We start from the raw sequence: 22068 nt of genomic DNA on the forward strand, positions 1-22068 counted from the left end.
GGTCAGGAAATTGGCTTCAGCTGAATAAAAGAATGTGTAGCAAAAATAATTAACATTGCAGAGACATTCAAAAGGTTTGTCAATAAATACTAACCCTCAAATGTTACATTTTAAGAAGATGGGAACTTGTGAAAACATAGTTGAACCCAAGGTATCCCTTCAACACAGTGGTTTAGGTTGGGGATGTTGGTTTGTACCTGGAAATTGCCATGTTTTTATTTTAAAAGTTGGCTATTTGGAAAGAGTTTGCACTCTGAAGTCACACAGGCCTACTTCGGATCCGGCAGTACGGTGCAGGCAAGTTCCTCAGCTTCTCTGTGCCTCTTTCCCCATTTGCTTGGCTGTTTCGGTGGTAATTGTGGGGACTAGTGGGGATTCTGTATCTAAAACTCCTGACACAGAGTTGGTACGTCTTAAGTATTAATTGCCTGTAATGATGTTTCTTAAATTGAGATTCTACCTGCACACACACACCACAGCCTTCCATTCTTGTTTCAGTTCGTAAGAGCTTGAGTTACCTTCAAGATTAGCCAGTTTATTGGGTCAGAAATTGGGAATCCCCAGCCCCTAGGGCCTGGGAAAGTTGCAACTAGGGTCTGTGAGTTGGGTTCAATATTCTAAAAGCCTACAGAAATCATACCTGTATTGGGGATCAGGATAAGGAGGGACCAGGTGTCTGCTTTTGTCTGGGATGTGAACTCATTGGGGTCACTCTGGTGGCTTCATGATGATCAGAAGCTCTGGCTGGTATTTGTACATCTGATTACTAAAGACAGGAAAGTTATTAGTTACTTTCTTAGAGATGCATTTTCACAGGCAACATCGTTTCAAACCATGGAAGTTATGGGGATAATAGTGAAGAGGGTAACAAGTTTGGGGCATTAAGGTCCATAAAAATTCAGTAACTTGCCCACAATCACACTGATCTCTCCAGTAGTCAACATGTCCCACTGCCCACAGCGGCTCTCAGATCATCTTTTCTTCCCACCACCTGTGTCCTCCACGTCTATCAAATACTGTTTCAGGAACTTGAAACCCAGGAGTCATAGTGTCAAGCGTACCTCAACTCTCGTATAGGCCAGGATCCCAGGAATCATGGTAAAGGAGAAAGTATCCTTGATCATTTGTCCTGATTTAGAGGTACAGACAGACATTTCTCTTGCTTCCTTTTGTCAATGAGAGAAATTGGTACTTTAGAAGATTTTAAATGCTTGCTTACTTAGGAGAAAGAGAAAACCCTGTTGCTTGTTTATATTGTGTTTTGTGCCTGTGAAAAGACAGGAGGCCTTCAGCCAAGGCTGACATTCCCACGAGAAAGCAGGCCAGGCATGAGAACTGAATGCGTACCTGTCTGGAAACTGGAGCCTTCTATGGTATTAACATGGAGAACCAGGAAGAAAGCTGTTTTAATAAGCTGTGGTCACCAGGTGGCGCTAAACGCACACTGTCAAATCCAACAGTTTTTCAAACCTGGGGCATTTCCCCAAATTTACTGAAGCAGGGGGAAAAAAGGAAATTTTATATATGTATATGTATATAGAGGTAATATGCAAATTAGGCTGGGACGCCGTAACAGTCACAACCAGCTCAGGAGGAGGGGCCAGGTGTGGGCCCAGAGCTTGAGAGAACAACACACAGGGCAGCACACGCTCAGCCCCAGAACCAGAGAGAACACCACACAGGAGGGCCGGAGTGGAGACACAAACCCGCAGGGGGGCCCGGCCCCCAACAACCCCGTGGCTGTGGTGCTTCTGCTCAGGAGCTGCAGAGGAAACACCTTTTCTGACTGCTCATTGGCTAAGCTTGCGGTATTTCACTTGCTTGGGTAATAAGAATCCAAGAAGGTGATCTAGGGTTTTTCCAACCTCACTCCTAGAGGAAAAAATGAAGGTCCGCTGCTGGAGGGGCTAAGAAATGTCATATCCTGCCCTAGCCGGTTTGGCTCAGTGGATAGAGCCTCGACCTGTGAACCGCAGGGTCTGGGTTAGATTCTGATCAAGGGCATGTACCTAGGTTGCAGGCTCCTCCCTGGCCGGGGCCCAGGTCAGGGCTCATGCAGGAGGCAGCCAATCGAAGTGTGCCTCTCACATTGACGTTTCTCTCTGTCTTTCCCTCTCTCTTCCATGCTCTCTAAAAATCAATGGAAAAATATCCTCAGGTGAGGATAAAAAAAAAAAAAAGAAAGAAAGAAATCCATATCCTGTGAAAGAGACATCTTGAAAATGCCTAAACAAAGTTGTCATTTTTTCCTGGTGAAGGGACTGGAGTCCGTGTTGATGAAAACACCTTGGCAGCTGTGGCAGTAGGGTGATGGGGGTGGCGCCTTCCCCTGATCAGCCTGGTTGCCTTCCCTGAGGGTTCTCGGACTGTGAGAGGGGGCAGGCTGGGCTGAGGGGCCACACCCCCCCCCCAGTGCACAAATTTCGTGCACTGGGCCTCTAGTAATAATAATAAAATTATACAGGTAGGTCCAGTACTTCAGCTTGGAGTGGTGGAGCTGAAAGAAGGTGGTAAAAGTCCCAAAGAACTTGCCCTCTTTAATTGTGTGGCAGGGAATGACCGGAAGTGACCGGCTCCAGCAGTAAGAAGCCCAGAGTTATTCTGAAGGCCAGTGACTCCAGCATGGAGGCCCCAGCAGTGGCTGTCACTCCGCGCACTCCTTTACATCTGACCCACTGACCTTAAGGGGAAAGGCAATTTTCATTTCTATAGGGGATCACATTTCCTTTGTCGATTTCCTTTATTCTATTTTCCTCCCAGGAATTGTGCATTCCCAGCCCAGCCGGGGCCTGGAGGGAGTGGTGGGCAGAGCAGCAAACCAGCAGAGAGCACTTTCTTTCTTCCCACTCTCTGAGGAAGACCCTCCACGCCTTCCTCCACCCCTTTCCTCCAAAGGAAAAGTGCTTGTGGTATATCCAAATCCATCGACAATCACGGACTTCCCTGCCACTTCTGATTTAAACTATCTTGAAAGTTTGCTTTCAAAGGCCACTTCGTATTAAAGGGAGAAAATACAAACCCCATGCCTCTTACCCTAACGCCTTTTCCTGGTATCCCCCAAAAAACAACAGGGTTTTCTGCCCTCTGGCACCTTCAGTCCCAGGCCACTGTGCTGGCAGGCGCCCAGGCACCTGAAGGCCTCTTGGCTGCTGTTGTGGAGGTAGCTGTATTCCAGCACAGTGGTTCTCACACGCTAGCAGGCACCTGGGAGGCTTGCTGAGACACGGACTCCTGGGCCCCATTTCCAGAGTTTCTGGTTTGGGGGAAAGCTGGGAAATCTGCATTTTTTAACAAATTACCATCTATAGATGATGCTACTGGTCTGGGACCACACTCGTGAACGGCTTTTTCAGAGCAAAGAGCAGGCGGGGGAACGGAGCAGCAGGAAGGAGCCATGGCTGTGGTTTGGCTGGTTTTTTTCCAGGGGTGTGTGCGTGCCAGCATGGCAGGGGCCTGACCTCCGGGGATACTGCAATTCCTTATCTCTTCTTTCTAGACTAGTGGGTCTGAAACTTGGCAGCACAGAGGGATCACTGTGGGAACTTTAAAAAAATCCTGATTTAATTGTTTGAAAGGTGGTGTGGGCACTGGGCAGTTTAAAAGCTCTCTGATGTGCAGCCCAGGGTGGAAAACCACTGTTCTAGACTCTGTCATTGCATCCTTATATCCAACCCCCAGCGAGTGAGAGTACTAATCATCCATCCTCAAACGCTTCCAGTTCTTTGTCACATCTCCCTACCTCTTCCCACCCTCAGGCCGGAATACTCTTGCATTTCTCTACTAGTGAACTCCTATGTATCCTTCAAAACCCCACTTAAATATTTCTTCCATGGTGGAGAGGGTCCTGGCTCCCCCTAACAATCAATAGCTTCTTTACACACACTTGATTATCAACTTTACTTCACTGCTAGAGACCCAATGCACAAAAATTCGTGCAAGAGTAGGCCCTTCTTCCCCCGGCTGCCGGCACCAGCTTCCCTCTGGCACCTGGGACCCGGGTTGCTTCGCTCAGGCCCTGGTTTCGTCCAGAAGGGCATCTAGAATGATGCCCAGAAGTCTAATTAGCATATTACCCTTTTATTAATATAGTGTAATGATCTGTTCATATCTTCCCTCCTCACTTGATGGTGTACCCCTCAGGGGTTCAATAAAACTGATTGAATAAATCCCATAGGTGGAGATAAGATGCCAAAGTTTCTGGATAAGAAATGTTGCTAATTTCGATTTGGTTCAACAAACTGAGTGCCTACTGTGGATCCAACTCTGGTGGGTGCTTGGCAAGCAAAGCCAAGTGAGCCACAGGCCCTGCCCTGGAGGAGTTTCTCAGGAAGGTGGGCTCTCTGAAGCTAGTTGTGCCAGCATTAAATCCAGAGCTTCAGAGAGACCAGCTGGAGCACAGAGCCAACCCTGGGCCTCCCTCTCAGACCCTCCACGGCACACACCATCCACAGGATGGAGTCGTTTCTTGGCATGTCTTCCATGAACTTGCCCTTGTCCACCTCTCCAGACGGGCAAGTCCCTACCAGTTCATGCTTGGGCTGTGGTTCCCTGCACGCACCATGCTCTTGCCAGCTCAGACCTTTCTGTTCCTTGAGATGCCTTTTCCCCCTTGTTTGCCTGGCTGACAGCCATGCCTGTGGGTCTTCCCTCCCTGACCCCAGGCTGAGGGCCTCCCCTTTCCACTCTCGGCATTGTATGCGCCCCTCTATCATTAGGTTGAAATAACACTGTTTTTTATGAACCTTGCACACAGTATGCTCTTTGTAAATATTGAATGGAATCCATGCTTACAAGAGATTCTTAAACTTCATTCTGCATCCTATACTATTCACGTGGGTTGATTCTCCTGGAGTTGTTGAATTGCTATAGGCCAGGAAGTGTGCCAGGTGCTTTTAAATCAGGAGCACAATTTGTCTGGCAGTTGTTACCATCATTCCCATATGATGGGTGAGAAAACTGAGGGCAAGTGATTTGCCTAAAGCTACAGAGCTGGTAAGTAGCAGGGGGATACAAGGACCAAAGCCACACTACCTTTTGATTTTTTTCTAAGCCTCTCTCCCCCACTAGAACTGGGTATTTCTTGAAGGCAGGGACGTGGTCTTAATGATTTTTGCACCTCACACCACGCCTGTGTCAGAGGTACTCAGTAAAGGAACCCTGACATGAACTGAATCACACATATGGCATGAAAGTCCTGTTTTAATTGCCCTTCTAATGGTTAAAAACCTTGTCAAATTCTAATTGTACAGTTACCTACTTCCTATGTCATGTTTGATTATGATTTTCAATTCTAGATCTGCTGCCTTTGTTCTCTTCTGCCATTTTTTTTTTTTTCGTGCCATGCTTTCAATGGACAGAGCATTTTCCCTTTTTTTTTTTTTTTTTCTCTAGCAGGGCATCCTATTCCCGCCAGAAGTTTGCGTTGAGTGGATAGATTTGAAAGCTTGTCTCCTTCCTTCCATATTGCTCAAACACCAGCACTACACACCAGCTTCCCTCTCTCTTCTGTGGGGGTAGCTCCCAAGCCAAGTTCACGTGGTTGTTCCATAACAACATGAAAACGGTACCCACTCGCTTGAGCTCCATGCCCCATTGGTGAGAGTGGCCCGTGGCTGTGTGTGCCCAGAAGACCCAGGGTGGGAAGAAGCGTGGCAACTTAGAACCTATTCTGTTAGTTTTCCTATCCCCCAGGCTTACTTTTCCACGTCCCTTATTATTACCCTCCATCCTGAAACCGACCACCACAACCTCATATCTATTTATGAGGACAGCTGTATAACAGGGTTCCACTTTCACTATTTCATTTTGTTTTCACTACAGATCTGTAAGTTAGGCTGGTCTAATCCTATCATCTTGTCACTTGTTCTCGATTTGAGCTGAACCATCTACTCTTTGTCCCTTTCCCGCTCTCTCCTGCCTCCTTTTGGGTTAATGAAGTATTTGTTACTGTTCTATTTTATCTCCTCGATTGTCTTTTTCAGCTTCAACTCTTTGTTTTGTTTGTTTAAGTGGTTGCTAAAAATATGCATCTTTAGCCTATTACAGTCTGACTTGAATTACTATGATTTCTAAATATTAGAGCCTTACAACAATATGCTTCCATTTGCTCCTCAGCTGTCCTCTGTGATATTATTACATGCTTTACTTCTACATCTATTATAAGCCCAGAACCACATGGCCATTATTTTTGCCTTAAACAGTCAATGTAAAAAAAAATGTTTAAAACGTGTTTTCTATTTCCCCCATAGATTTACCATTTTTGGCACTCTTCTCTCTGTGTTGTAGATGTATGTTTCTATCTGGTATGTCCTTTTGGTCTGAAGAACTTCCTTTAACATTTTTTATTGTGCAGTTCTGCTAGTGATAAATTCTTTTAGCTTTTGTTATCTGGCATGTCTTTATCTTGCCTTCATTTTTGGAAGATATTTCTGCTGGATATAGAATTCTAGGTTAACAGTTTTTTCTCTTAGAGCTTCAAATATTTAATTCCACTATCTTCTGGATTGCATTGATTCTGATGAGAAGATTAATTCCTATTAATGTTCCCCTGTAGAAAGATTTTCTTTCTTTCTTTTTTTTTTTTTGTCTTCAGGATGCTTTTAAGATCTCTTTATGTTTGTTTTTCAGCAATTTAACTATGATATGCTTAGATGTGGTTTCCTTTGTGTTTGTTTTGCTTGAGATAAGTTGAGAGTATTGGATCTGTGGATTTTTTTTTAAATCACATGTAAAGTCGTCATTCTTTTGAAATATCACTTCTGTTCCAATGTCTCTTTGCTTTCCTTTTGAGTTTTCAGGTATACATGTGTTTGGTTATTATTGTTCCACATGTAACTTAAACTCTGTAGTTTTTTTGTGTTTTTTTTTTTTAGTCCTTTTTTTTTCTCTATGTGCTTTAATTTAAATACTTTCTATTATTCTGTCTTCAAGTTTATTGCTCTTTCCTTTTGCAGTGTCTAATCTGCTGTTAAGTCCATCCTGTGAATAATTTCACTTATTGTATATTTTTTAGTTCTATAGTTCCCATTTGGTTCTATTTCATAGTTTCTACCTTCTGATAAGATTACTTATCTATTCATTCCTTATGTTCATTCTTTCTCTTTAAATTCTTGAACATATTTATTTTGTCTTTTTAAAATCCTTGTCTGATAATTCCTTCTGTATCACCTTTGGCACTCTTTCTATTGACCACTTTGTTTCCTCCTTGTTATATGCCATCATTTTTTTTTTTTATTGCATACCATTCCTCATGGATTTTATTGTCTTCCTTTCAAGCCTGTTGGATTTTTCTTTAGCAGGCAGCTAGTTATTCGTGGGTCAGTTTGATACTGCTGAGTGTCAGCCTTTGTTTTTGTTATGGAGGTTTGAGTGCATTCCCTCTCTAGGGCCAGGTGGCCTAACCCCTAAGGTGTGGCCTTTACTGGATCTCAGCTGAATTTCCAAAGTATTCTTCAAACTCTCTCTACTATGGCCACTGAAAACATCAGTGTCCCTCCCCAACTGTGTGACCTCTGGAATCTTTGTTCAGGACACCGCTCTCCGACACTCTGCATGCAGGCAGCTTCATTTGTAGCCAGATTCAGGTGGTTCCCATGCAGATTTCCGGATTTCTTCTCTATGCAGCTCCTTCCTCTCCGTGCGCTGCCGTAGCTACAGTCCCTTGGTCAACCCTCACATTTGGTCTGCTTTTCCTCCTGCCTTAGTTTGGATTCTACTTCCCCATGCTGTGGTTTTGGAAAGCCCCAGGCAGAAGGCCATAGTAAACATGGATTTCACCTCTTCTGTTTTACTTCTCTCAAGTTTCCCATCTGTGGCCGACTATCTGAAAACAGTTGTTTTATATATTTTGTCCAGTTTCACTGTTATTTATGGTGGGAAGGTAAGTCTGATATCCCTTCCTCTGCCATGCTGACACCACGAGTTACTTTGGTGGTTAGACTATTAATCTACATTGTAGTTGAGGGGCCTGAGGCTCAGCGTTCATAAGCACCTCCTTACTCAAGATCACATTAGAACCAGCTGAGTAAGGGTGGGGACACAGATTAGAGTCCAGGTCTGTCTGGCTCTAGAGTTGGGGCTTTTAACATCACTTCCCCCTTTTGCTTCCCACTTTCCCTTTCCATTTTGTTCCTCCTCAAAAATATACAGCAATCTCTTGTCCACCTTCTTATCTTCAGTTCTATCATATTTCATATTGTCTCTCATTTTATTGATTGTGAACTTTGCTCTATCTTCTCTGGCAAATTCCATATTTTAAATACTCTCTCTCTCTCTCTCTCTCTCTCTCTCTCTCTCTCTCTCTCTCTCTCGCTTCTGTTTATATCTAGCCATGTTTCTTATTTATTCTTGTATTTTCTCAGTATCAATCACTTGGCCCATAGACCATGTTTTTATAAATGTTGACTGAACCAAAGAAGAAATGGGCTTCATTTCATTCATCCTTTTCCCCCTTTCCCCATGTGCTATTGAAAACAGGTGCTGAAGGAGGCCCAGGGGAGGAGCGGAAGCTCCTAGGAGTCTGTAGGAGGCCCCAGAGTGTGGCTTCTTCTCCACCCACAGCTTGAACATGCTTCTTTTTGGGTTGCTGGCTGATGATTCATGTATTTCTTGATTATTCTTGGCATACTGAAATAAGCCCACTGCCTCTTCTCTTCTTTCTATACTGTTCTCCCCCTGAAAACAATTTCATAAAAATCCCCTTTATTAACCATTTCAAACTTGCCACTAAAATCTATCTACTTCATTTTACCATTACTCTTTCTCCCTTATATTTCTAGCACACTCTAGAATTTTGTAGGCAATTTCTTTATTTTTGCTGTATCTTTCTCTTTTCATTTTCTTCTCTGTATGAACTCCTCTAGAAGCCTCTCTTTAGTATTAAATTTCATCATTTCTATTCCAATTTCTTTATCCTGGTCTCTCTGATTATTGCTTCTACTCGAGGGACTCTGGTTTTCTCTTTGAAACCTTTGATTTCAGGGCCACTTTCCTTGAGCACTTCCTCATATCATTTTCTAACATGCCCATCACTGCCAGCCTGGGAAGATCAGAAGCTTGCCCTCCCCTTGATCTCTCCTACTTTACTTTTAATCTCATCTCGTTCCATCAGGCATTCACCTCCTTCTTTATACCTCTGCCAAACTTCTAGTTTTTGAGGAGTGAGTTTTGACTATTTCCTTCATAAATAAAAACGAGAGCATCATTCATGTTATGTGTCATAACCTGTATCCTTTTTGTACATAAATAATGCCCTTCCTCCATTTGGGTAACCATGTAGCCAAACCATTGGCCTGTGTGTTTAAATAAGCATCTTTCAAGTCTATGCTCTTACAACCTGCGTTATTCAGTTTGCTGGGGCATTTAGATCTCTCATTTTATTCTTTTCTGAAGAATCAGTGGACAGCTTCCTTTCCTCCTCCCCACCGCCCCATTTTCTTGTGATGTTCAGGAAATGAGTCATGTTTTTAAATGTGGCTTTCCTTTTTCAAATTTCTATTGGGGATTTTAAGAATTTTTGGAGATGGGGGATCTGCATATCCATGAAGTGGGTTGTATTGCTTCTCCAATTCACAAGCATCATTTTGTATCATCAGATCCATATTCTATAAATATTCAGAAAGTTCCCATTATAAACTGCAAATAGAAATCTCACTTTTTAAAAATTTTCTGCTTTGGAGACCTATGGATCCAGTTCTTCTCCGGGTTCTTTTCCAGTTCTTCTCTGGGTTCTTTGTAAATAATCTGCTCTGCACAGGTAATACCCAGACTACTCCCAACACAGTCTTATTCCGGTTTATCTTTCCCTGGAGTCCTTTAAGTGGCCAGTCTTGCCTTCTTTTTAGTTGTAAATTTATGCTCCTATGTGGAATTATCTTTAGTCTTTTTGTGAATTTAAGTAGTCTTTGGAGGCTTCTTTAAAATTTCCCTTCCTTTGTCTCTTTTTTTTCTGCCCATTATTTTAGGACTTGGATCTATCCACAATCAGTTGGCCATGCCCCGTTCTCTCTGTGTCACTTTTAATAGCTATTTCTTCTTCTCTAGTTCCCCAACACGCACTTCACAGAGCTTTCCCTCCGGAGTTAGGCTTCTCTACCTAGGAGCATTTTCTCATGAGAAGCTGCCTTCTCAGGCACCAATCACCACACTCTGGCTTCTTTGTTTTCCTTTTTCCCACCACCAGCTGGAATCAATCATCTTCATTTCTCCTCTTCTTTCCTGAAGCCCTACAAACTCCCTTCCTCTTTCCTGTCAGTCCCAGGTAGCTTCCTTGAGTCCATTTGAGCAAGTGTTCCCAGCTCACCTTTCATTCTGCACCTTTGAAGGCAGCCCAGCTGGTCCAGCCTCCATGTTTTTATGACCTGCTCTTGGCCAGTCTGCTTATCCTTTTCCCTACAGAAGCCACACACTAGGTAGTTATACTTTTATTTTCAACAGCTGAATGACTTCACATTACACTCAAGTGATTGCTTGAACTTCATCTTGCGCATGTCTTTATCCTATACAAAGAGCCTAGAAAAAATATCTCAAACTTTTCTGGTAATAGTTTGATTTCATATTTCCTCAGTCTAAACTACATAGTGGCCAACCATTATGGTTTTACCAAGATGGTTAATACCCAGCCAAGTGGTAATGTAATTCTGAACAGGTCTTTAGATCGGGCCTGCCCAGTGGAATTATCAGAAATAGTATCCTGACCCCCTTTTACCAATGAAGTCTCTAAAATAAATAGAATTTCTCTGGTGGTCTGAGTTGGCTTTACACATCTCACTATTCATTTCTAGGAAGGTCTGCAAGTCTATACTTTGGGTTCATCCACAATGAATTGAAAATCCAGGTCTCGGACTGCAGGGGACTTCGAAGGCAGTGCATGGTTGCTCGTTCCACAGCCTGGCATTGGAGAACCTCTTACTGGGTCCAGTTCTGCATAGTATTTGGATAAAAGCCAAGACATTGGCATATAGTTATGTGCCCCATTTCTGATTTAGAATTCCTTTAAGTTTGGGGGCGTCAACTTTTTCAGTCTCCAGACGCATGGGTCAGGATTCTGTGTTTACACTAATGGTTGGTTGGTTGGTTTTACGGTCAGCAGAACAGATAAAAAAGAGACTCGCACACTTCCCACTTGCCCTTCGTACGATTGCATCAGCCAATGTTGGTGAGGGTCCCTTAGAGCACTGCTGGCTGGGTTGTTAGGAGCTGGTTTAAATACTGCCATTGAATAGCAAATATTCCTGAAGAATCTTATCAGATTCTTCTTAGAGAGGGCCCTTGTAATGCCATTGCTCTTGGAGTCTGGTGAACAACATGGAATCCCATTCTGGCTCTTCTACTTAATAGCCGAAAAATGCATAAAGTCTCTGTACCTCAGTGTCCTCATCTATAAAAATAGATATAACAATACCCACTTCATTAGATTGTTCTCATAATTTAATGAGGACTTTGGAAGGGTATTGTTACTACAAAGTGCTGTGTAAATGGAAGTAATTGATGCTTCCTTTTGCTCCTTCCGCATCTCCTCCTGCTTGGGGGTAGGGTATAACTGGTACCCAGGGCATATAATTGACAATGGTAAATAAAGAATGATTATAAAAATAAAAAACTCAAGGCAGGGGAAGGTGAAACAAGTCTACCCCAATGTAAAAAGGGCAGCACAAGGCAGAATGGCGAGAACTGTGTGCACAGAAGTGAAGAAAACATGTAAGTCAAATGAGAGGGGTCCCTCTTTCTTTACCCTTTTGTGGATGGTGTGTGTCAGTACTTGTTTTACTGTAGGAGGTGAGGGAATATAATTTACAGATTTTTGATTCATGTGTTTCCTTTTGGAGGGGCCAGGACAGCATTAAGACAACAAAGAGCATTAGATTCCAAAATAATAGGACATGGAAGAGTGGACAGGAGTGGGGAAGGCTCATTGAAGATAAACTGTGCCCACTCACCAACTTGCTTGGGACAGAGCCTAGTTTTCTCCTTGATGTTGAACGTCTTCACATTGTCACCCAGCTTGGAAATGGAAATCAGTTTGGTGAGTTAAACTGGTGATCCAAAAGGACATGAATGTTAACCAAGGAGCTGTGTCCTCCCTAGAGGAAGAGCTAGAGGGCTCTGATGCGGGATCGTCACTGTAGCCACTGCTCTTAGGGGGTCTGCGTGGAGGGATGGGCATCAGAAGAATGAGCTCAAATCTGGTTGGGTTACTTCTTGTCCATGTAACCTTGGGTATATTTCCCAAAATCTCTCTCAGCCTCAGTTTCCTAATATTATCTAATATTACTACCTATTTCACATGTTTTTGGTAGTGATTAAGTAAAAGGTACTTGATCATTTTTAAGATTCCCCACAAATCTTATTTTTCCATAACATTTATATGGAACTTAATTATTTTAAAGTCCAACCACATTTATGTAACAGATAAGGAAATGATAGTCTAAAGAGCTTACACAAGTGTTAAGACAATTAGTGGCAGAGGAAGAATGGAACCCAGGGCTCCTGTCTCCCAGAGAAGGGAGTGAAAGGGGCTTGGAGGACTGTGGGAATGACTCTGGCCAGGTGAGTAGATTCTGAAAGACCAGGGACAGTAGAATGGGCAGTAGGGTTCTTTGTCTGTGTCAGACATGTGAGGAGAGTGGAACACAGATTGAAGTCTTTCATGAGTGAATTACTGGTTGGCCCTATTCCCAGAGTGCCTGCTAAGCCGAAACTGCCCAAGGGAAGGGACCTTCGTTCATCCACAAATCCCCTCCCTCTTTTAACAAATGAGTTTTTGTGGGCTCTAGGGAAATCTAAGGAGTTGGAGGAGGTGAAGTTTTCCTCCCCTAAGCCAGAAGAAGTGTATTCAGTGGGATTAATAGGGAGAAGGCTGGGGAGCAGGGCAAGGGGAGTTGCAGTAGTAGGGACAGCACAACTCCATTCTTGGTGCCACCTGAACCTGACCAGGTGGACAGAGCAGCCCTCTGTGTTCCCAGCACAGATTCCTCCAGGTCAGCCACCATCTCTTCTACAGCCTGTTCTAAAGGCGAGCATCTCTTTTCAGAGCTATAAGGTGGCTGCTTCTTAATATCCTGTAGTAAGACTTTCCCTGCAAAATGATGGACTGAGACAGGAACTAGGAAGGGGAGGTGGCTAAATCCCTCAGAGTTTTGTGTTTTTGTTGTTGTTGTTTGTTTTTTTGGAGGACCACATATAGGTTTGGCTCTTCTGCAGTTTCTAGCATTTATCCCCAGTCCCTCATTCCCCTCTACCTGCACTGGCTGTGGGCATTTTAGGACCACTACTTAGCCAGCCCCTTCTCCTCCCTACTACCCCCACTAGGGTCCCTCAACTGTGATGTGTTTCACTGGGTTCATGGTTCATTTTGTTACCTGGGCAGACTATTCTGGTTTCTCCTCTCTCCTTGGATTCCAAAGGGCTCAGGACAGTGGTGTACTGGACCTAGAACATTCTAACTTGCAAGAGCCGAATGTTAATTTGGAGAATATTTGTGAGCCAGTGGATAATCACACTGGCAACTTGAAATTGGCCAAGTTGGGAATGTTTACACCATTGGAGTTGGCCAATGTTATAAATCAAGGCCTTCTCTCCTCCCACACCCACCCCCTCCACCCCCCCGGACAGCTGGAATCTACTAGCACACTGATATACGTATAGAGGAATGCATGATTCAATGTAGTCCCGAGGAGCAGCTTCTATTGAAGTCCCCAGAGTGCCCTAGCGCACCCTGTGAAGATCCAGTGACCCAACACCAATTCAAGGTGTCCATTCCCTTTGGGTACTGAATACCTGGGGAGAGAGTAGCAGAGGAAACTAATACTGAGAAATACTCAGCTGGTCGGTGACCAGGTCTTTCCTTCAGGCGCCTGGCCACCATTGCTTTGGCGAGACTAGAGGGAACTGCTCTGGGGCAGAGTGGTCACATTCTTTAATGTGACAACAGGGACAGGCCCAGGGCTCCAAGCCTGATTGGAACTCCATGCCAGACTCTCCCCTTTCCCTTCCTTATCTTTGGATGGCAATCTCACAAGATGTCAAACTGTCACTGATTTTCTAACCAAGGCATGTGGTGTTTGGCAGGTCCCCAAGCATCTGACTCTATGACTTTGAACTATCTTGACCTCTATATGATCAGACCGTGGAGGAGGCACTGTACATGGGTTCTGCTCCCCCCGTCCCCCCCCAAAAAACCCACACAAAACCCTTTCTCTCCTGATCCTCCTTCTCCAACTCCTCATTAAAACAGATCACAACACAACAAAACAAAAAATGAAAACGCCAACCAAAGAGCATCAAAACCCCTTTAAAAGAGGAAACCCCAAACATCAGTCTCAGCCATCACCCCAGAGGAAAGCTAACTTGCTGCCTTACACAAAATGATAGAAACATGCTATCCAGAAAGTCTGAATCATGTATCCTTCCACGACTTCATCTGCACGAAAATAGACACTTCATCTGCTTCCATTTCTAGTTTTCCTGCCCAGAAGTCATTATCTTTTAAAACTCATGGCTACAAGGGATGGTTTCTGGTGAGGGCAGCATGCAGTGCCAACTGGGAGGGTGCCAGGATAGGCCAGTACTAAAATGTCCCAGGAGAGGGAAAGGCCGAGGGCTGGTCTGAGATGTGGGAAGGAAGGACAACTGACACAGGACATGCTCTCAGAGATGACCAAGTTGAGTTCCTATGTTTGTACTTTCTGTTAGGGTCCAGAGAGGGCCATTGACCTGGCCTAAGTCATCCTATGAACGGATATGAAAATGGGACAGAGATGAAGCATCATGCCCCAAAGTTCTACACCAGATGCAACAGTTGGCAGGGTTTGGACCAGCTGCTGCCTTTGCAGTAGATGTACTTGGTATGCAAGGGAACAGGGCCAGCTGATACATCACTTTGCAGGGGAAAGAGCAAAACAGGAGCATCAAATGTGTAGATTCTCACCCTGTGCTGCCTTGCCAGCCATGTCTCAGGAAGGGCTGGGACTAGACCAGGGACGGACCAACTATGGCCCAATGTGAAATCCAGCCCACGGACTGTTTTTGTACAACCAATGTACTAAGAATAGCGCCTACACTTTTAAATGATTGAAAAAAATAAAAAGAATAACATTTTCATGACATTTTAAAAACATTCCACATCTAAGTGAAACCATACAGTATTTGTCTTCCTCTGACTTATTTCAGTTAGCATCTATAGGTCCATCCATGTTGTCACAAATGACAAGATTTCATTCTTTTTTATTCTTGCATAACATTCTATAGTGGATATGTACCGCCTCTTCTTTACCCATTCATCTATTTATGGACAGAAATCTTCCTTTAATGCAGCCCAATGCTAGCTTGTGTTGTTGCTGGGGCATGCACAATATGGGAAGGGCACGAGTAGGTTGGGAATCAAGACACCTGGGTTCTTTTCAGGTTCTTTAATTCATTTTCCCAACAAATGTTTATTGAGCCCTTACCACGTACTATGCTCCAGGATACACTGGTGAGCAAAACAAACAGCAGAACCCTGTGAGGGAGCAGGCGACGTACAGTCAAATGTATCCATGCAATACCAGGGAGAAACACAAATTATAAATGGAAACAAAACAAGCAGAAGGAAAGCTTGCTAAAGGATTGAAGGAGTTCTGACACTAGCTGTGTAGACTTGGTGGGGGCGAAGAGGCTGATTCTGATCTGTCGTCTTCAGACAATCCTCAGAAGAGCCCAGGAGTTGGGGAAGGTGCCTCAGGGGTCTTCATAAAGTGGGGGTGAGAGGCAAATTGCAGGGGGGACCTGACTTGCCAGACCCTTTGTCTCTACCGCACAGAGCAGTACCTTAAAATTTGTATTTTAAAAACTAGGCCTCTGTATGAAATTCTAATTGATGGAAATTCCCTACTGTGTTTTTAAAAAGCTTTCATTTTGGATCGTCTCTGGGTTCTCCTCTAGCTTAAAGACTGTGAGAATTGCTAGAATTTTTTCATAGGAACGGCTAAGCCAGACCGCCCTCACTGGACTAGTGCCTAGTGCAACCATGAGTGTAGCATTTACATTCATTAGTGTGAATTTTTACCTTCTTAGTTTGGTCTATTGATCTAGTAGGCCAAGACAACCTTGCAACATTAATTCTAACATCCTACATATTAGTGATACCTCCCAGCTTCGGTCTTTCTGCAAATCTGTTTTATGTGCTTTTTATATCTTCATCCAGGATATTTGTAAAAATGTTGGTTAGGATGGGGCTCAGGGCAAAGACCTTTGGTTCTTCAGTAAAGACTAACAGGTTATACTGACCAGATTTGTATATGGCTATAGACCCATCTAAGTTTAATAGCACCCAGCCAATAACTTCCCTTTTTATCTCCATACCATTCATTTTCTATACTTCTTTAATGGCTCCTGTCAAGGGCTGGGATGAACTCTGGGGCAATAAGAAAAATAAGACTCAGGGGTTCACAGCGAACAGGCAAGATGGAAATATAATCCAATAATCACAGCAATGTGATGAGGGCTAAAGAGAGAGATGAACCAGGACGCTGGCAGGAAGTGCTCAGCTTTGCCTGGAAACGTCAAGAAGCCATCACAGATGATTTTAGTCAAAAAGGTACCATGAGAAATGTCCAAAGCCACATGCAACCTAGATAGATGACATCGATGGCATTCCTCTGATCGAGGTCCTCAATAAATGCTTCTTGGATTTAATTTAAAGAGAGGGGAAGCATCTCAAAGGAAGCAGAGGACATCTTGGTCAGAGAGGATGGAGGTTAGCGGAGGCAGGTGGGAAGCCGGGCTCCGGCAGCAGCCGCAGTGGGAGTGCAGAGGAGAGACAGGAGGTAGCAGGGAAACCAGAAACTGCTGAAAAGAGAGAGTGGGAGGCAGAGCAAGGAGTGATCCAGCCCTCCACCCTCTACGTTTTGCATCCTAGGCACCCAGGGGTGGTGGCGCTGGTTGTGCTATTAACCAAGATCGCCAGGAGGAAAATAGGTGTGTTTCATAGACCTACCAGAAATTTGGTGGAATATATGTTTTCCACCAAAACATATGTTTTCCACCAAAACATATTCCACCAAAAGGTGGAATACACCTTTTCCCCCCTTTCGATTCTGACTCTGATTTCAGATTTCCACGGATAACTGCTGAGTTGGCACGGGGTGGCTTCCAGGTGTGTGCTGGGGGCAGGGAGGCTTTCCAGTCTCTCCAAGGAATGCTCGCCCTGGGTCGTGCCCTCTTTGGTTGGACCTGATTGAACCTCAAGGTTTAGCTTCAGTTTTGAAGTAGAGCGTGTATTTGCCTGCCACACGCTGGTCTGTTAGGGTAACCAACCCATTCCTGTTTGCCCGGGACTTTCCCAGTTTTAATACGGAAAGTCCCGCCTCCTACAAGTAAATCCCTTTAGTCCCAGGCAAACGGGGGCTGTGGGTGTCCCCAGATGCGCACGACCGTGGTGCGCACGGAGCACCCCAGGCGGCGCCGGCTGGGAAACGCAATCGCTGAAACCAAGTGTAGCTGGGAGATCGGTGCCTAGGCTGCTGGGGGTGCCCGGGGCCTGGGCGGTAGCGGGGTGGGGCCAGGTGGCTTTGTGCGCTGTTGCCCCCTGGAGGTCACCCCAGAAAGTGCGCAGCGGAGTGGAGGGGCTGGGAGCACAGCCGCGGGTGGACTGCGGGTGGGACCAGCCACCTCTCCGCAGGGCTGAGCCAGGCCTCCCTTCATTTACTCTCCCGAGCACTTACATAACTGAAAATCAGAGTCAGACAGACATTCAAGAAGACGCAACAAAGAACGAGGCTGGGCTGTCCGTCCCTCGGACCCGCGGCTGCTCAGGTGCACAGGCTCTGGGAGAAATGCTTTCCCCAGACGCGCCTGGTCCCTGCCGGGCACTTGAGGCTGCGGGAAGCTGGGCGGAGCAGGCAGAGCCGCGGTCCTGTAAGAAAACGTTGGGCCAGTACAACCAAAGGACCATGGATCTCCTGCGAGAGCGGCGGGCAAAGAAGGCAGGTGCAGGGTTTTGCACTTTGCCTTCTCCTGCCTCCCCTGCCCGGGAGCTCACTGGCAGGGAGGGTGCAGGCCGGGCCAGCCATGCTCCGGGCCTCCTCGGGGACAAAGCATAAGAATACCTGTGGCAAATTGAATCCTACATTTATTGCCGAGGCCAATAAATCCACCAACCCCCTCATGCCTCCTCCCCTCCCCGCCACCCCCCAAAAAGGTTAAGTAGTTCCCACAGGGTGCTAGAAAAAGGGTTATTGAAAACAGCAGGGTTGTTTTGTGTGTGTGTGTTTTTTTTTTCCTTAACTTCAGCACTTCTGGTAAATCTCTGATCCAGCATCTAGTGGTTAACCACTGATACAGGAAATGACATTTAACGTTTTTATCACTCAGCCAGAAATGGAAGAACAAGGCGAGTCTGTGTTTAGGGAAGATGGATGGTTGCCCACCACCTTCATCTTAAAGGCACACCACTCCTTTTTCTCTGATTCCTGCTTGGGGTGTTGGTGGCTCACCTTCCCTGGGCCTGCTCGCTTCGGTGACAACAATGAGGCCGGAATGGCAGGAAGCGTTCCCAGCCCTGCTGCTCAGAGTGGGAATGCAAATGTCTCGGGGTTGGAGGGACTCGGGACAGCGCTGGTTCCCCTTTCTCAGCAGCCGTTGTTGCCCGTGGGGACAGGCAGGCAGGAAATGAGTGTGGACGCCTGTCCCAGGCCCTGGGCACCGCAGCACCAGCTCCAGGGCCACCTATCTGGGGTGAGACTTTGAACAGAGCCCCTGTCCTAAGTGGAAGACAGTCTACAGAGGGCCATTAACCACCGAGACAAAGCAAGAGCGTTGAACCCCACAAACCACAGTGAGAGAAATGACATCTGGTTTCACTTGGCTGCTGGGTTCTTCTGTGTTTTTTTGTTGTTGTTGTTGCTGCCCTTTTGGGGTGAGGTGTTTTTGGTGCAACTGCAAAGTGAATTTCTTATAAGAAAAACAGTAACAGCAGCAGCGACAACAATAATAAACACGAACATGGTTGAGTGATAAATAGTCTAGATCAGTGGTCGGCAAACCGCGGCTCACGAGCCACATGCGGCTCTTTGGCCCCTTGAGTGTGGCTCTTCCACAAAATACCATGTGCGGGCGGGCACGTACAGTGAGATTGAAGGAGTACCCTAATTAAGTTAATAACAATGTACCTACCTATATAGTTTAAGTTTAAAAAAATTATCTCTCAAAAGAAATTTCAGTCATTGTACTGTTGATATTTGGCTCTGTTGACTAATGAGTTTGCCGACCACTGGTCTAGATTCATGATCTTTACATGCTCAAGGTCTAGAGCTGGTCAGGGCTATAGCCAGCCAGGATTTGAACCCAGGTCTGTCTGTTGTCAAAATCGTCCTGCCCGCCCTAGCCGGTTTGGCTCAGTGGATAGAGCATCGACCTGCGGACTGAAGGGTCCTAGGTTTGATTCCGGTCAAGGGGATGTACATTGGTTCCGGGCACATCCCCAGTAGGGGGTGTGCAGGAGGCAGCTGATCAATGTTTCTCTCTCATCGATGTTTCTAACTCTCTATCCTTCTCCCTTCCTCTCTGTAAAAAAATCGATAATATATATTTAAAAAAAATCGTCCTGCCCTGCTCTGGCCCCGCCTCCTTGCTCAGCTTCTGTCACTGGGCAGGGGATTGGCTGGAGCACACTAGCAGTAGGCACCCTGGTGGAGTGGGTGGGCAAGATCAGTCAATGCATTGTTGGCAGAAATGTTTGTCTTCCCATATTAATTAAGGCCCAGGTTCTCTGATAAAATTCCCCAGGTCCCTCCCTTATTGTAGGAACTAACATGATCCCATTAAAAAAAAAACACTTTAGATATGTTTTATTGATTTTTATAGAAAGAGGAAGGGAGAGGGATAGAGATAGAACATCGATAAGAAATGTCGTTTGGCTACCTCCTGCTTGTCTCCTACTGGGGATTGAGACTGCAACCTGGGCATGTGCCCTGACCGGGAATCAAACTGGTGACCTCTTGGTTCATGGGTCAATGCTCAACCACTGAGCAACACCAGCCAGGTGTGATCCCATTTTTGTGAAATGAGTCATGCAGGTGCTGAATTGTCCTCTTCCTTCACTCTGGCCACTTCCTGCACCGATTCCTCCCCTGCAAACGCCTCTCCATCAACACTGGCAGGCGGGGTGGTGGAGTGGGCCAGCTCCGCTCCAGGAGGAAGGACAGTAGGGTCCAGGTGGGGCTGTGTCACCTGGTGAAGCTGATTGCTCTTCAAGAGTCACCTATTGATTTCTGCTCTGCATTGTTCTAGGGAGGATGGAGGTGATGCCCACTCACAGCCTCTTGGAGCCTCGGTTTATCCATCCTTGCACTTGCTCTGAAGAGGTACGAAATCTAAAGAGCTCTGAAAAGTGAATTTGTCCTTCCAAAGTTATACCCCTCTCTGTGCAAAGATATAAACTGCAGAGTTTCTGTGGGTGGCTGTTATACCCCAAGGGGCTGAGCCCCACTTCAACTGTGTGATTTTGTTCCAGAATGAGCTGAAGAGACTGATTTCCACCCGTGCTCAGTGAGGGGTGAGAAGTGAGTCCTCCCCAGGGCAATGATCTTCTCCAAGACCTATCTCTTCTCCTCCACGCCTCCACCTCTGCAAAGCTTTCACCTGGAAGACCAAAATGGAGTGATCAGAGATCTGTCTAGGTGACAGATGCTAAGCATTGTTTCCTGTGCAGGGCACTGGAGAGCTAAGACCAATCCAGCAGGTTCTCTGAGCTCAAGAAATTACAGTCTGCTCAGTGATGCCCATCTCCGGCCACCCACTACAGTTATTTGGGGAACATACAAAACCCATGTCCAGACCCACCTTAAGAGCTTCTCCTTTAATTGGCGTTTGTATTTTTTTTTAATAAGGTCCTTGAGTGTGCAGAGTAGAGAACCAGTGATCTAGATGGAGATACAGATAAGATAAAATGACAAACACCAAAATTGCAACACAGATTATTATATGCTCCGACTTTGGCAAATACAAGTTGCTATGGGAACACATAGTTAGGACCACTTTCCCAGCCTAGAAAGAGTTAGGGAGATTTTGTGATGTAGGGAACATCACAGCTGAGATTTCAAGAGCGGGAATTAACCAGATGAGTCAGGACGGAGGGGGTTGGGGAGAAGGGGAGGTGAGGTTAAAAGGATTTCCAGGCAGAGCAAGGAGTATTTTCTGAATCCAGGAGTGTGGCTGGGAAAAGCTGGGTGGGAAGCCCAATGATAAAGCTGAAGAAGGGACCAGGGGCCAGCTCACAAAGGACATTGAAGGCAATATTTGGAACTTCGGACTTTATCCTGAGGTTGACAGGAGCTAATGAAGAGTGACAATCAGAGAAGGGACTGTGATCAGTTGCACAATGTGAGAACCAGATAGGAAGGGAGCCAGACAGAGGCGGAGAGGAAGTTAGAACACGCTTTGGTGACGGTTTTTGAACTATGTTAGTGGTTATAGGGATAGCAAGTGGTGTGTGGATTTGAGGGATATGAGAACATAGAATCAATTCAATGTGGGGAGTAAAGGGACAGAAAAGTCAAGGATGACTTCCGGGTTTCTGTCATGGACAACAGGGTGGATGGAGGTGTGTTCCCTGGGTTGGCCATGCAGGAGGCTCGCTAAGAAAGTGAGGAAAGTGGGAGGATTGCCTACCGTCTGCTCATGCAGAGAGCTAGAGGCTGGGCCTCTGCTGACAGCTCGAGTCTCCCACCACCGGTGGCTCTGAGCTCCTGGGAGCATCGTATCTCAGGGAAATGATTAGGGTGTTTACTTCATTCTTTGCAGCTTGCCAGCCTATTCATATTCTTATGTAGATTTCTCCCCTCCTGATCCCCTTCCCATACACACATTCAAGATGCTCGTTTCCCCAATTAGACCAACCCCCAGATATTGATGAATCTTAAGCACAAGCAATAATAACTGATTTGCATTTTCTATGACTTATTGCCTAAACTCCATTTTACTCCTCTAAGTAAAACTTCCCTTCCTTCCTTCCTTCCTTCCTTCCTTCCTTCCTTCCTTCCTCCTTTCTTTCTTTCTTTCTTTCTTTCTTTCTTTCTTTCTTTCTTTCTTTCT

The sequence above is a fragment of the Eptesicus fuscus genome, chromosome 7 (genome assembly GCF_027574615.1).
Source record: "Eptesicus fuscus isolate TK198812 chromosome 7, DD_ASM_mEF_20220401, whole genome shotgun sequence".
NCBI classification, from domain to species: Eukaryota; Metazoa; Chordata; class Mammalia; order Chiroptera; family Vespertilionidae; genus Eptesicus; species Eptesicus fuscus.